Raw genomic sequence first — 15,406 nt, 5'->3', positions numbered from 1 at the left:
AAAAGAACAATTCAAAGAAAAGCCAAAGTCTAAAAAAAGCAAAGCTCTGGCAGTGGTGAAGAGCTGTAATAAATCACAGGTGACTACTGTGGGATCACAGTTTATCACACTTGGTTCTAAAACTTAAGGAGTAAAATCAGATTTATATAACATAGGCCACGTAACTGACATTTTTCCCTAATGAGTTTATCTTTTCTACTAGTTGAAAAAGAATCTGTCTTATTAAAAACTTGAGATAGCTTTTACCTGAGATGAGCTTCTATGACCGTAGCTTCTCTGACATAGTCTTCTCTAAGCAGTAGGGCAGACTGATGCATTATGGCCGAGACAAGTCTTGCAGGCACAGAGACCTCGCAATGATTCTTTTAGCGTCAAGAGTTTGTGCCAACATATTAGTAGATTTTGCTTTTGTCTTACTTTAACAAATGGTGCCTAAAAGTCTTTGCTTATTTTTTCACACCAATGCTATTGTTCCTCAGAATACCCTTCTTGCCTTATCATCGTAGAAAATGTTAGTCGCTCAGTCATGTCTGACTTTCTGTAACCCCACGAACTGTAGCCCACCAGTCTCCTCTCTCCAGGAATACTCCAGGCAAGAATACTGGAGTTGGTAGCCATTCCCTTCTCTGAGGGATCTTCCCAACCCAAGGATCAAACTCACATCCCCTGTGTTGCAGGACAATTCTTTACTGCCTGAGCCACCAGGGAAGGCTTATCATCATAGGTTTCTCACAAATGAACCATTTCTTTATTTCATGGCCTTCCAATATAATTCCCTGAAACCCATGATTCAATGAAGGGGGCTGTATTTTTGAATATCAGGCACTATAATATTGACTGGACAGCAATTACTTTCATTTTTTTCTAGTAAACAAATTTGAATGTATGTATATATGTCAATAGGGCTTCCCTTGTAGCTCAGTCGGTAAGGAATCTGCCTGCACTGCAGGAGACCCGGGTCAATGCCACTCTCTCTCTTTTATTTTTCTCTCTTTTTTATTTTATTTAATTTTTTTAACTTTACAATATTGTATTGGTTTTGCCATATATCAACATGAGTCTGTCACAGGTATACATGTGTTCCCCATCCTGAACCCTCCTCCCTCCTCCCTCCCCTTACCATTCCTCTGGGTCATCCCAGTGCACCAGCCCCAAGCATCCAGTATCGTCCATCGAACCTGGACTGGTGACTCATTTCATATATGATATTATTCTGAGGGAGATCAGCCCTGGGATTTCTTTGGAAGGAATGATGCTAAAGCTGAAACTCCAGTACTTTGGCCACCTCATGCGAAGAGTTGACTCATTGGAAAAGACTCTGATGCTGGGAGGGATTGGGGGCAGGAGGAGAAGGGGACGACAAAGGATGAGATGGCTGGATGGCATCACTGACTCGATGTACGTGAGTCTGAGTGAACTCTGGGAGTTGGTGATGGACAGGGAGGCCTGGCGTGCTGCGATTCATGGGGTCGCAAAGAATCAGACACGACTGAGCGACTGATCTAATCTGATCTGATCTGATACATGTTTCAATGCCATTCTCCCAAATCATCCCACCCTCTCCCTCTCCCAGAGTCCAAAAGACTGTTCTATACATCAGTGTTTCTTTTGCTGTCTCATATACAGGGTTATTGTTACCATTTTTCTAAATTCCACATATATGCGTTAGTATACTGTATAGGTGTTTTTCTTTCTGGCTTACTTCACTCTGTATAATAGGCTCCAGTTTCATCCACCTCATTAGAACGGATTCAAATGTATTCTTTTTAATGGCTGAGTAATACTCCACTATGTAATGCCACTCTCTCAATTCGTCCTGCCCTCTCCTTACTCTGCGGTGTCCACAAGTACATTCTCTGCTGCTGCTGCTGCTGCTGCTAAGTCATTTCAGTCGTGTCCGACTCTGTGTGACCCCATAGATGGCAGCCCACCAGGCTCCCCCGTCCCTGGGATTCTCCAGGCAAGAGTACTGGAGTGGGTTGCCATTGCCTTCTCCAAATACGTTCTCTATGCCTGCACAAAATGTGGTTTTAAAATATGGAGAACAGTGTGGAGATTCCTTAAAAAACTGGAAATAGAACTGCCTTATGATCCAGCAATCCCACTGCTGGGCATTCACACTGAGGAAACCAGAAGGGAAAGAGACACATGTACCCCAATGTTCATCGCAGCACTGTTTATAATAGCCAGGAGATGGAAGCAACCTAGATGTCCATCAGCAGATGAATGGATAAGAAAGCTGTGGTACATATACACAATGGAGTATTACTCAGCCATTAAAAAGAATACAACTGAATCAGTTCTAATGAGGTGGATGAAACTGGAGCCTATTATACAGAGTGAAGTAAGCCAGAAGGAAAAACACCAATACACTATACTAACGCATATATATGGAATTTAGAAAGAGGGTAACAATAACCCTGTGTACGAGACAGCAAAAGAGACACTGATGTATAGAACAGTCTTATGGACTCTGTGGGAGAGGGAGAGGGTGGGAAGATTTGGGAGAATGGCATTGAAACATGTAAAATATCATGTATGAAATGAGATGCCAGTCCAGGTTCGATGCATGATACTGGATGCTTGGGGCTAGTGCACTGGGACGACCCAGAGGGATGGTATGGGGAGGGAGGAGGGAGGAGGGTTCAGGATGGGGAACACATGTATACCTGTGGTGGATTCATTTTGATATTTGGCAAAACTAATACAATTATGTAAAGTTTAAAAATAAAATAAAATTTAAAAAAATAAAATAAGTGTGATAGCAGAAAGTAACCTTTTGACACCGTATGAATACCCTATTTCTCACCAACCTTTCTCTTCCTAGTTTTAGTGTCCATTGATTATCCTGGATTGAGGCAGTGATTTCAGTCACAGTTGGTGAAGTGCTGACTTGCTAATTCCATCAATCCTTTTACATTTATGGGTTTCCCTGGGTGGCTCAGACTGTAAAGAATCTGCCTGCAATGCGGGAGACCTGGGTTTGATACCTGAGTCCCTGGGTCGGGAAGATCCCCAGGAGAAGGGAACGGCTACCCATTCCAGTATTTCTTGCCTGGAGAATTCCACGGACAGAAGAGCCTGGCGGGTTACAGCCCATGGGATTGCAAAGAGTCGGATATGACTGAGCAACTAACACTTCTTCATGTGTAAGCTAACGTTGATCTTCAGGAAGAGCTTCTCCTTTTCTGTAAGGAGAATCATCCGTGTTTTCCCTTTGGATGAGACAGGAGTCTAATCCTCGTTTTCCTGGCCATCCTTCAAATGCTGTAAAGCCACGATTTTATATTCTCTAGTCTTCTTGTCTCCCAATTCAATGCCCCCATTTCTTTAGCTGTTTCCCAGATCATATGCTTTTGGAATTCCTTTACCATTTTGGTTGCTTTCTTTTGAAGAGGCTCCAATTTGCACACAGAAATTGTAATTCCCAAGTGGGGTCTGATTGAGTGGATTGAAGCAATTGTCTTCTTCACTCTGGGTATTACAGTGCCAGTAATATAGCCCAAGGTCAGGGTAGCTTTGCCGACGTCCTATCATACGGCTGATTTATATATTCACTAAAATTGCTGAGCTAAATTTCCTCCAACCACACTTGTTCGAAAAAATTTTTTAAAGACCAAGGATTATGAACTTATTGAATTAAATTCCACTTTTGTAAATTCAACCCAATTTTCCAGGTCATTCTATTCAGTTTTTCATACAAGCTATAAATCTAAAGGGCTCTTTAGCTAAATCACTAATAAACTTGATCAGCAAAGGGCCAAAGACCAAGTTTGCCCTTGATGATGATCATTAATCTAGAGCTCCTTCCAGCAATGTGTCTTTGCCTCCCAGCTAGCATTTCTCTGTTGATCCTAAAAGACGTTATGTGAGAGAACTTGTCAAATGCTTTGCTCAAGTCCAGAAACCCTGGGTCTATAGCATGCCCTTTAATTTCCCCTTTAGTCACGCTGCCTAAAAAAGAAATAAGGTTAGTGCAGCATGACTTGATTTTAGTGAAACCATGCCATAGCCTTATGATCCTGGCTTTTTTCCCGAAGAGTTCACAAACTGCTGGATATCAACAACTCATTCATCAATGTAACAAAAGATCCTTTTAAAAATTAAACACACTTAGAATTATTTTGAAATTCAGATAAAATATTAAGTTGTAATGCTTGATTATTTAGAATTTTATAAATTTCCACTGCACTCTGACCACAGAAGAAATTTGCAAAAGCATCAAAATATAAAAATGGCAAGAAGTATATGATTAATATCAAAAGAAAGCTTTGCATGTATGTTTTGATGCACTATATTGTTTAAGTTTAATTTATTTTTAAGAAGTTCTCATTATTTTCAAGGATTTGCAATTTTCTAGGAAAAATAAAAGTGTTAAAGGTGGTCCTACACTCTAAAACTGCTTTTAAAATTTTCACATCATACTTTCTAACACAGTCTGTGCAGCCTCGTTGAGGAACATTTCTACATTACTAGCTTTATGTGATGTCTAATAGGTCTATAAATCTATCTAAAAGAAAGAGAAGTAATCAGTTAACAGGGTCCAACCAAAGGGATCAATCAGTAATTTCATGACAGACAATTCTGCAAATAGATTGGCCTCTACTAAAGGTTTAGCACTGCAGTTATATTCTGGAGTAGAAACCCGTGCAGGAGAGTTGAGGTAACTTATTTCATAACATTAAAATACGGGTGGGAAAAAGTCCAGTGACTCTTTTTGTATAGACTTAGAACACTAAAGATGCGTTTCTGGCAATAAAATTTCCTAGACTGAAACCTCCATCTTTGTCTTTGAATTTATGTAGGAAAATCAATCCAAATGGCATCATTCAAAATTTCTCTTATAACTTGGTGCTGCTGAAGCCAACAGAGTGAGGGGATCTGGTCAAAATTCCAGACATGTAAACATGCTCATACTGATGCACTTAGATGGTTTTCTGTTCATTTTAATATATTAAGAAAGTTAAAGAGCTACCATTCATGAGTAAGGTACTGGGGATTGAAAGTGAATATATAACTTTAATATGAACTAGAATGCTAGGCATCTAATCCAAGAAAAATAATATGCTTAATAATTATCACACTATGTGAAAGGATCATTTCAATGTTGCAAATTAGAAAATATTGAAATCACCTTAGATCAATGCAAAAGGAATTTTTAAAAAATCAGTCTTATTTAAAAGAAGATAATTTAGTTACTCTGTTTTCCTAAAAAGGAAAGCAGCTCTTTAATTTATCTGTTGGAATTCCACCAGGAATTCTGGATCTAAGATTATGTGGTCATTTTCTTTTGTTGAAATATTAATCTTTTCTTTTTCTTCAAAATGTCCAATAATTGTTCCATTAAGCAAGGAATAAAATGCATAGGGTAAATGTCCCTTCCTTTCTCTCCACATTGAAAACAGAAATTGTCTGCTTCTTTTCCAATGATTTTTTAAAATCTAGGTAATGACTGTTTTTGGTATCATTGTTGATCATACTAGTCTATATTTTAAAGAATTATGGGATATATATCACACAAATAAAATCAATTTGCTAGTGGTAAATTATACAAAATATATTTTACTATGGAAAGTTTAATATTAATTTCAGATGCCATTATTGTGAATTTACTTCTCTGTCCTTCCTTCAGCCCATCAAAACAAACTCTGTGTTAATTACAAACTTAGCTCTCGCTCAGAACTGACCATGCTTCTCATCTCTTTGAAGTGAATATTCCAGGAGTATAAAATTAGTGAAATAGAACACTGGCCAGGTTCTGTGCCAGTCACTTTTAAAATAAACATCTTTTAACTAAAATGAACACTATGCCAATATATCTATTGGATTTAGAAAATGATTTTTAAAATTAGAAGGAAGTCTTGGCTTAGTTTCTGCAATGGTCTACCATTACTCAAGCGCAGTATCCTCTTCAGATTGATGAGTTCCACTGTGGATGGCATTTAATTAAATAAGATAATGCATGTCCTTATTAATATGAATGTTCTTACTTATCTCTTAAGATAGAGTTCACATAGTAAAAAAAAAAGTGGTTACATTAAATAATATTTTTCAGACTGGTGCATATAAAAAGATATTTAAATTATAACTTTTTCCAAATAATGATTGTGCTATACTTAGCTAACCTCACAAATTAACAAGTTAAGATTCAGGTTTTGCTCACTCACTTTCCTTTATGAAATAAAAGATCTTATGATTCTTAGGTATGCTGATCATGTTTATTACACTTATCTTTGAAAAAGTAAAATTTTCCCTTTTCTAATACAAAAATATTTGGGTGCAATCCACAACATCACATAATCCATAAAAGCAAAGATGTTCATAAAAAAAGTCCCAACTTAATTTGTTCTGAATATTATTACCTAACATCATATCACCTTTTTTTTTAATCAGATGTGGATATCAGACAATGAATAAACTACGCATCTGAGTCCTAACTTTGAAGGATAAATTCCAAAGTAAGAAAAAAAAATAGGAATGTAGCCACATCTAGAATTTATTTTTACGTACACTAATTAGCATCCTTTGTTTCTTATGCCCACAAAGGGCATGGGTGACATAATAATGAGTTTCAAATATGTGGAATATGAAAGATGTTTCTGTGATTGCAAAGGATGTCACAATCAGGAATGTGTTTACATGGATGGATTTGTACTGGTCCAATAATAGAAGGTCTTTACCTTCCACTGGTAAAATACGAATGAAAGGATGCTGCTTACTAGTTTAATAAAAGAATAAATAACACCCCATTTTCTGCCCAAATTAGACATCCATGTGGCGCTAGTGGTAAAGAATTCGTCTGCCAATGCAGGAGACACAAGAGATGCGGATCCAATCCCTGGGTGGGGAAGATCTCCTGGAGGAGGAAACCAGTATTCTTGCCTGGAAAATTCCATGAACAGAGGAGCCTTGCGGGCTGCAGCCATGGTGTCGAAAGAATCAGACAAGGCTGAGCGACTAAACCACCATTATGGTGTAATACACTAGTACTTCTGACCGATTTAGGCACCCATAAACAAAAGAGAGACAAGATGAGAAAGAATGGGATTAACACAGCTAAGTGAAATGCACAGAACATTTCAAATTTATACGCCAATGATTTTTAAAATATTTTTAAAAAACCTAATAACTATCATACAACAGTTTGAGAAAAATGAAAAATAGCTAATTTGAATTTTAATGTCCAAATCTTAGCTTCTGTGAGATGGCCTCAAATCAGGCATCCAGACTGATGCTAATTACTTAATTATGTTCTCAGAGAGAATACAGTCTCACAGCGCTATTTCTAAGATATTTTAGAAGGTAATGAGTCTCTGAAATGAGTTGAAATGGCATTAATGAAGAAGAGAGATAAAAATATAACAAAAGGATTTGAACATCTAATGTACATATGGGAAGATAAGAGAATAGTAGTGTCACTGTGTGAGGGATTTAGCAGAGACATAGAACCACTATATATATATATATATATATATATATATATATATTCTTTATCATTCATATATGGTTATGTTATGAAGATTGACCTCCCACAATCCTAGCAACTGGTTAGGCAGTGCTTGACCTTCTGCCCACAGGGCCAGGGGCAGAAAGGGAAGAAGGTGAAGGGTTGGAGGACAGGAAAGGGAACTAACTGGGTGCATGAACTTGAAATGGGGCCCACAGAGACACGCGGGGACCTGGCACTTTTCATCTTAGAGCTAAACACACACCCCTGGTCCAGGTATCACAAAAGTGAAAAGCAGGATGTGCGGGTGATGGAGCAGCTGCAGACACCCACGAGGTGGGCTGGAAGGTACATGACACTAGGAATGAACTGCCCCGTAGGCCTCTCCACCGATCTCCCAGGCGTAAGAGTAATATAACTGCAACTTCACTTCCCCTTTTCAAATGTCTTTGTGGCCAGCCCTAACCAGAAATACACAGGGACGAGAATTCCGGGAACTGCTGGTTAGCCTTAGCCAAGTCAGCATATTGCCAGGCCACCAGAGGATGCTTAGAGATTATCCAGAAAATGAAATGACAGAATTTCTAAGATGTGTGCTCCAGGAAAACCCCTCCAAACTAGATAGCTGAACTGCAGCCATTTGGACACTGTGTCAATAAGAGGTGCCGTATCACTCAGAGCACTGGCAAAACATAAAGGGCTTCACCAAAGAAAGCTTAAGGAAGGAGGAGTAGCTCCAATACTGTGGCCACCTGATGCGAAGAGCTGACTCATTGGAAGAGACCCTGATGCTGAGAAAGATCGAAGGCAAGAGGAGAAGGGGGCAACAGAGGATGAGATGGTTGGATGGCATCACTTAATGAACAGACTTGAGTTTGAGCAAACTCCAGGAGATGGTGAAGGACAGGGAAGCCTGGTGTGCTGCAGTCCATGGGGTCACAAAGAGTTGGACATGACTGAGCAACTTGAACAACATCACCAAGGAAGAGTACACAGCGTGGTGAGCACGGTTAAGGACTAACACAGGACAATGACACCAGGAATTGGCAACAGTCGGAAGTCCATTACCACCCAAAATGGCGAGAAGAGGGAACAACCCCCGTGAACCAGGGAGCGGTGGCCAAGAGGCATGTCTAGAAGACCTAAAACCGAGGAAGGCAGCCTCTGCAAGGACCGACCAGGGGAACAAGCTCCCAAATTCTCTCTGTTGCATGTCTCTACTCACATCCTCTTTCCTAACGTTGCTGGACCTACTTGGACACCAGTGGGCAAGGAAGCCCAGAGGAGGGGACCCCAAGAGGACAGCCTCCTTAACACAGCACAGACAGGAGTAGCGTCAGCGTGGATTTGAGCCCAAAACAACTTATACCAAAATGGCCCCCTGACATAAGCAAATGTGTGTGTGCTAAGTTGCTTCACTCATGTCTGACTCTGTGCGACTCTACGGACTGTAGCCTGCCAGGCTCTTCTGTCCATGGGATTCTCCAGGCAAGAATACTGGAGGGGGTTGCTATTTCCTACTCCAGGGGATCTTCCCAATGCAAGAATCGAACCCATGTCTCTCACATCTACCTGCATTGGCAGGCGGGTTCTTTACTACTAGCACCACCTGGGCAGCCCCTCATAAGCAACATCTATACCTATATAGATAGTTGTTTATCCCTGGTGGCTCAGATGGTAAAGCATCGGCCCTCAATGCGGGAGACCCAGGTTCCATCCCTGGGTTGGGAAGATCCCCTGGAGAAGGAAATGGCAACTCACTCCAGTATTCTCGCCTGGAAAGTTCCATGAACAGATGAGCCTGGTAGGCTACCGTCCATGGGGTTGCAAAGAGTCAGACACGACTGAGCGACTTTATTCTTATCCCACTGAAGTTACAAATCAGTAACAGAATTGTGTAAATTTTACTAACGTTGACAAATGTCTCAGAAATACCATTTAGAAGATATTTGTTCCTAAGGGTCTCTCTGCCATATTGGTGTGTTTTAATTTGCTGTTTGATGCCATGCTCCCTTGGGCCCCAGGACACTTGCAGAACTAGTGCAGAACCTCACAGATGCCCCTACCCCAGACTTGGTGTGGGTGCAGGTCATCAACGGTTGGGTCCCCGCTCCCTCTCTGAGCCTCCTGCCCCCTGGCTTCAAACCATTATGCCTTGCCTTCATTGCTTGGAAGCAGAGGCGACATCTCTCCTGCCCCCGGGCCAGCTGCCCCCCGCCCAAGGCCAAGGGTGTTGCAACTTCCTCTGAGGGATGCTCTAGGGACCTGGAAGGAAGAGGGCAAGACCCTAGTACTGCACATCATCCGTGAAGAACCAAGGTGCGTCCAGCCCTGGGTGAGTCACGGCCCCCGCCGGGATGTGCTGCGCATGCGCTTCTGGCCCCAGTTCCCACCTGCATCACCGGGCAGGTGGACCTCGGGCAGAGACTAGGCCGGGTGAACAGCAGGGCCTGGGGCCAGGCTCATGGAGCAAGTGACTTAGAACCTGACTGGGAGACAGTGGAAGCTGGAATACGTATGAGCTGAGGCTCCAAGCCCCTAGAGCACGCTTCACTTAAAAAACTCAAATGCTAAAAGAAAGCCACTCTGAATTCCACGGCAGAGCATTAACCAACAGTTGTGGGACCTTCTGGCTTGGATGCCAAGCAGCAGAACTGGTCCCAAGCCCATGAAATGAGCCCAGAATGGCCTGTACAGTAATTTTTTTTTTTTTTTTCTTTAAGAAATTCTCTCAAGGACTTTAACCATGGTTCAAATGAAGCCAGTTTCCTGAAGCGATCCCTAGTGGCTGGAACATCTCACAAATATTCTTGAAATGAGGCATCTTAGTTGAGCGTTTCAGACCTTGAGATAAAGTTTTTTTTGTTCTTTTTTTTCTTCTTAATTTAGTGATGGGGTTTTCTATTTGTTAATTATTCATTGATTGATGCTTTCTTAGAATGTGGCTATGTTTTCAGTAACAAGAAATGTTTAATACTGACATAGGATGAGGAAAATTTTATCTTGAGAGACACCCAGGCTTCAAGTTAGCTTTGATAAACAGCTAAAAGTATTTTTACAGAGTTACAGTTTCAATTTTCAGTTAAAAAAAAGCAACAACATTATTCTGCTTCTTTCTGGATGTTAAAAATTTGAATTTTTATTCTGACATTGATAAGAGCATTACTACTCTTGGACAAACATTTGACTCTTTTTTACAGACAAACACTAAAAATAGAAAATCCTATGCAAACATTTCTGAAACCTGAGTTTTAGTTTTAGTTTGAGTTTCTCAAAACTAAGCTACTGGTATCAATTAGTTTAATTAGAACTGAATATCCATTTCAATGTGTCTATTTCCACTGATTTGATGATCTGAAAGGAATTGTCAAATCTTTTCTTTCTGTTCTTTGATATGATATTAGTTTGAGAAATTAACAAGAAAGCTCTGGTCTTGCTTTATAAAGTATGAATTAGAGTAAAATAATTTTAGTTTTTTCCTTCCTTTCTTGTAGTAATTACTTAGGAAACACTTCATTCTTGTAACAGTCTTGAATTACAAGATGGAATTAAATATATATATATATATCATATATATATTAGGTAATTGATTTTAAAGCCTCTGATGCAGGAAAATAAAAGGTATAAATAAGATTAGAGAGGAAATTGCCTTTTAGATTCTTCTATTCACTAGTTTAAAATAAACCAAAATTAATATTCAACCAAAATATTTTGAAACAATGAGTCATTCTAAACGGGAAGCATTCATGTTAAAATATTTAACCAGAGTATTTCTGAAATTTAGGTGTTATTTAAACCTGCATGGGTATTTCTTCATTTTCACTATATGGATTCTCAACTCCTGTTTCAAAATAAGAAGGGACACACAAGGATGTAATCAACCAGAAGCTTAGGAAATACAAAGAGAATTTATGTCATCCCACAGAAAATGTCTGAGTTTTGTGTTGCTTTATACACGTTTTAGTTGGTAAAAGTTTTTGCCGTGTTAAAGCACGACTTTGAACTCTGGGACTTCATTGCCTGTCAGAATGACGGAGCAGGGGTAAAATTAAAGGGTGTTTTCGGCCAGCCCTCAGGAAGGCCCTGGAACAACCTGGGGGCCAATGTAGGAAGAATCTTAAATTCAGATCTATCATTGTGTGCTTTCTCAACCTTCCCTGTGTGTGTCTGGCCTACCCTCAACCTGTCCAAAATTTAAGCCGACTTCTCTGCACTGGCCGGAAATAAAGACTTAAATACTCTCCAGCCATTTGTCGGGAATAAAGTGTTTATACTTCTGCCTCTCAAGCTTAGCAGTGACTGAGCTGAGGCATGTTTCTGTGGTGGTGACCTGTCAGGGCTCCAGCGAGTCCTCTGAAAAGGAACGGCTAAGTGCTGGGACTGCTATTGTTTGCTCCCCATCCCAGGAGAATTGTTTTCAAACAAAACTCAACCTGAAAATAGTCAGTGACAGAAGGAAGTCTGAATCACACTGATGTTTCCTTAATAGCTCCCTAGGTCTTTTGCTGCTTTCTCTTTTCAAGTTAAATCCTGGAGGTGCCAGATTTTTCCTGAGTTTACGCACACTCAGCAGTTATTTTAAAGGGCGAATCTGTGAGAAGACTATTTCTGAAGATCTGGGTCCAAATTATTCATCGACTATTTTTAACTGGCATTAGTTTGCTACCGTACTAAAGTACGCACTGTGTGCTAATGAAAATGTAATAGTCAAATAGGTATTTATTGCTAGACATTTCCTTAGTTCCTTGCATAATGAAGAATTCTTTGCAAAGTGCTATTCTTAAGTGACTATAAGGCCTTTTCTACTTCTGAGTTTCATTTGAAGTCATACTTTTTCATGAGGACCACCACGGGATGAGAAAAGGAGAGAGGACAGAGGTGCCTAGGTGGCTGACTCAGCATTTACCGAGTTGTGATCATTATTAAAATACAACCAAAAGTTAACTCTACTTTCGAGTTACTCCCAATGCCGCCGGAGCAAAAGTTTTAGCAATAAGATGATGCTGAAAACTGGTTTGCCGCCCCCCCTTTTCATATAATTATTGCATCATTTCTTCCCTGCAAAACATGATTACCATGGGCACAGCAGGGGGTTAATCTTGACGTCAAGAGTAAAGAGAAACTAGGGAGAGAGATTAAAAAAGAATGAGGTGAGGGTGTGGGGGGTTTTTGGTGGTGGTAGGGGTGTTGGTTGGTTTTTTAACGAGAACATGGAGTTAAGAAAGTAAGCAATTTCTATATTTTGAACTCTCACGAGCAGATGTTGAGGGTTATTTTCTTAATATGTTTATATTTCATTGGGTTATTTAAATTAAACATTCAGTCTATCACAAACTAAATTTTATAATCCAGGCTCATATGAATGGAGAAGGGAGGTTAATCAGGGTAAAAGAAACATATTCCCTCCACTCACCCACACACACACAAAAGTTAATGAAAAAAGCACAGAAAATCTTTATTATAGGAACTTCCCTGGTGGCCCAGTGGTTAAAACTCCACACTTTTAACACAAAGGGTGTGAGTTCAATCCCTGGTCAGAGATCCGACCCCCCAAAAAATATCCGTATTATAAAACATTTAATCAAGCATTGTCAGCTTCTGAGTATGTTCAAATATCTGCAAAGCCTTGATGATTAAAAAAATAATCAGCTATTTTTCTCTAAAGTTTATTTAAAATTCTGAAAAAAAAATCATAAAATACAATAGTGTCATTGGCATACTCAGATAGCTATTGGCTAGTTAGAAATCCTATTTGTCCCCAGGCTGCACATTGCACTTCCCATTCTTTCAGTGGCAGAGATATAGTATGTGATGATTAAAGCAGGATATGAACTCTATTATATCAATTTCTTTGGGTCAAAATTTCAGAAACAGCTTAGCTGTGTGACTCTGGTTTAGGGTCTCACGAAGTTGCAGGCAAGGTGTGGGCTGCAGTCATTCCAAGGCTTGTCTGCAGCTAGGGTTCCCACTAACCTTCACCTGTGCGGTGCGGGTTTTGGGTTTTGGGTAGAGGGCCTCTGTTCCCGTACACGTGGGCTTCTTCCCCTTGGGCTGCTTGAGTCCCCTCACAAGATGGGGGTGGTTTAGCAAGAACCCTCCTTCCTGCCTCCTCTTAATAATTTTCCGTGCGCTGACTCCCTTCACCCTGCTCACTGACTATAAATAGCTGTCTTTACTGTTCCCAGAGTTAAAGCCCAATCACTTTGCCCTATTGCTGTAGTCTTGACACCTATGAAAATAAAGCCCTCCTTACCGTTTTAACAAGTGTCAGAGTACGGTAAGTCCCCTAGACACAAACCTTCAGGTTTAGAACTTACAAAGATGCAAACATGTGTCCACATGTCCAATCACATCAGTTAGTTCATGTGTTTGGTGTGCATGGTCATATGCATGCATTCTCTGCAAGTGGTTGTGGTCCGTGTAATCTACTGTACGGTACTGTATAGACTATAGTAGTATACAGTATCTTTATATCAAGCCCAGGGTAGCCAGAAGCAAGCATAAAAGCAGCAGTGGTATAGTTGGTATGCTTGCTTGCTCAGTTGTGTCTGACTCTTTGCCACCCCACGGACCGTAGCCCGACAGGTTCCTCTGTCTATTGGATTCTCTGAGCAAGAATACTGGAGTGGGTAGCCATGCCCTCTTCCAGGGGATCTTCTCAACCCAGAGATCAAACTCAGGTCTCCCATGTATTGCAGGCAGATTCTTTACTGACTGAGCCACCAGGGAAGTAGCTGGTACTACTGTACTTTTCAAGGTACCACACTGTAAGATTAAAAATGTTTTGTTTTGTTTTTGCATTTTTATGTACTACTTTCTGCTTTATTTAAAACATCTATTTTATTTAAAACATCTATTTCTGCTTTATTGATTATGCCAAAGGCTTTGACTGTGTGGATCACAATAAACTGTGGAAAATTCTGAAAGAGATGGGAATACCAGACCACCTGACCTGCCTCTTGAGAAACCTGTATGCAGGTCAGGAAGCAACAGTTAGAACTGGACATGGAACAACAGACTGGTTCCAAATAGGAAAAGGAGTATGTCAAGTCTGTATACTGTCACCCTGCTTATTTAACTTCTATGCAGAGTACATCATGAGAAACGCTGGGCTGGAGGAAGCACAGGCTGGAATCAAGATTGCTGGGAGAAATATCAATAACCTCAGATATGCAGATGACACCACCCTAATGGCAGAATGTGAAGAAGAACTAAAGAGCCTCTTAATGAAGGTGAAAGAGGAGAGTGAAAAAGTTGGCTTAAAGCTCAACATTCAGAAAACTAAGATCATGGCATCCGGTCCCATCACCTCATGGCCAATAGATGGGGAAACAGTGGAAATAGTGGCTGACTTAATTTTTCTGGGCTCCCAAATCACTGTAGATGGTGATTGCAGCCATGACATTAAAAGACGCTTACTCCTTGGAAGGAACATTATAACCAACCTAGACAGCATATTAAAAAGCAGAGACATTACTTTGCCAACAAAGGTCCGTCTAGTCAAGGCTATGGTTTTTCCAGTGGTCATGTATGGATGTGAGAGTTGGACTATAAAAAAAGCTGAGTGCAGAAGAATTGATGCTTTTGAACTGTGGTGTTGGAGAAAACTCTTGAGAGTCCCTTGGACTGCAAGGAGATCCAACCAGTCCATCCTAAAGGAAATCAGTCCTGAATATTCATTGGAAAGACTAAGGCTAAAGCTGAAACTCCAGTACTTTGGCCACCTGATGCAAAGAGCTGACTCATTTGAAAAGACCCTGATGCTGGGAAACACTGAAGGCAGGAGGAGAAGAGGATGATAGAGGATGAGATGGTTGGCATCACCGACTCAATGGACATGGGTTTGGGTGAACTCCGGGAGTTGCTGATGCACAGGGAGGCCTGGCGTGCTGCAGTTCATGGGGTCGCAAAGAGTCGGACATGACTGAGCGACTGAACTGAACTGAACTGATGTACTAC

Source organism: Bos grunniens, chromosome 24, assembly GCF_055505025.1.
Source record: "Bos grunniens cultivar Pamir isolate PY7600 chromosome 24, Bosgru_T2T1.0, whole genome shotgun sequence".
NCBI classification, from domain to species: domain Eukaryota; kingdom Metazoa; phylum Chordata; class Mammalia; order Artiodactyla; family Bovidae; genus Bos; species Bos grunniens.
This window is presented reverse-complemented; position numbering follows the sequence as displayed.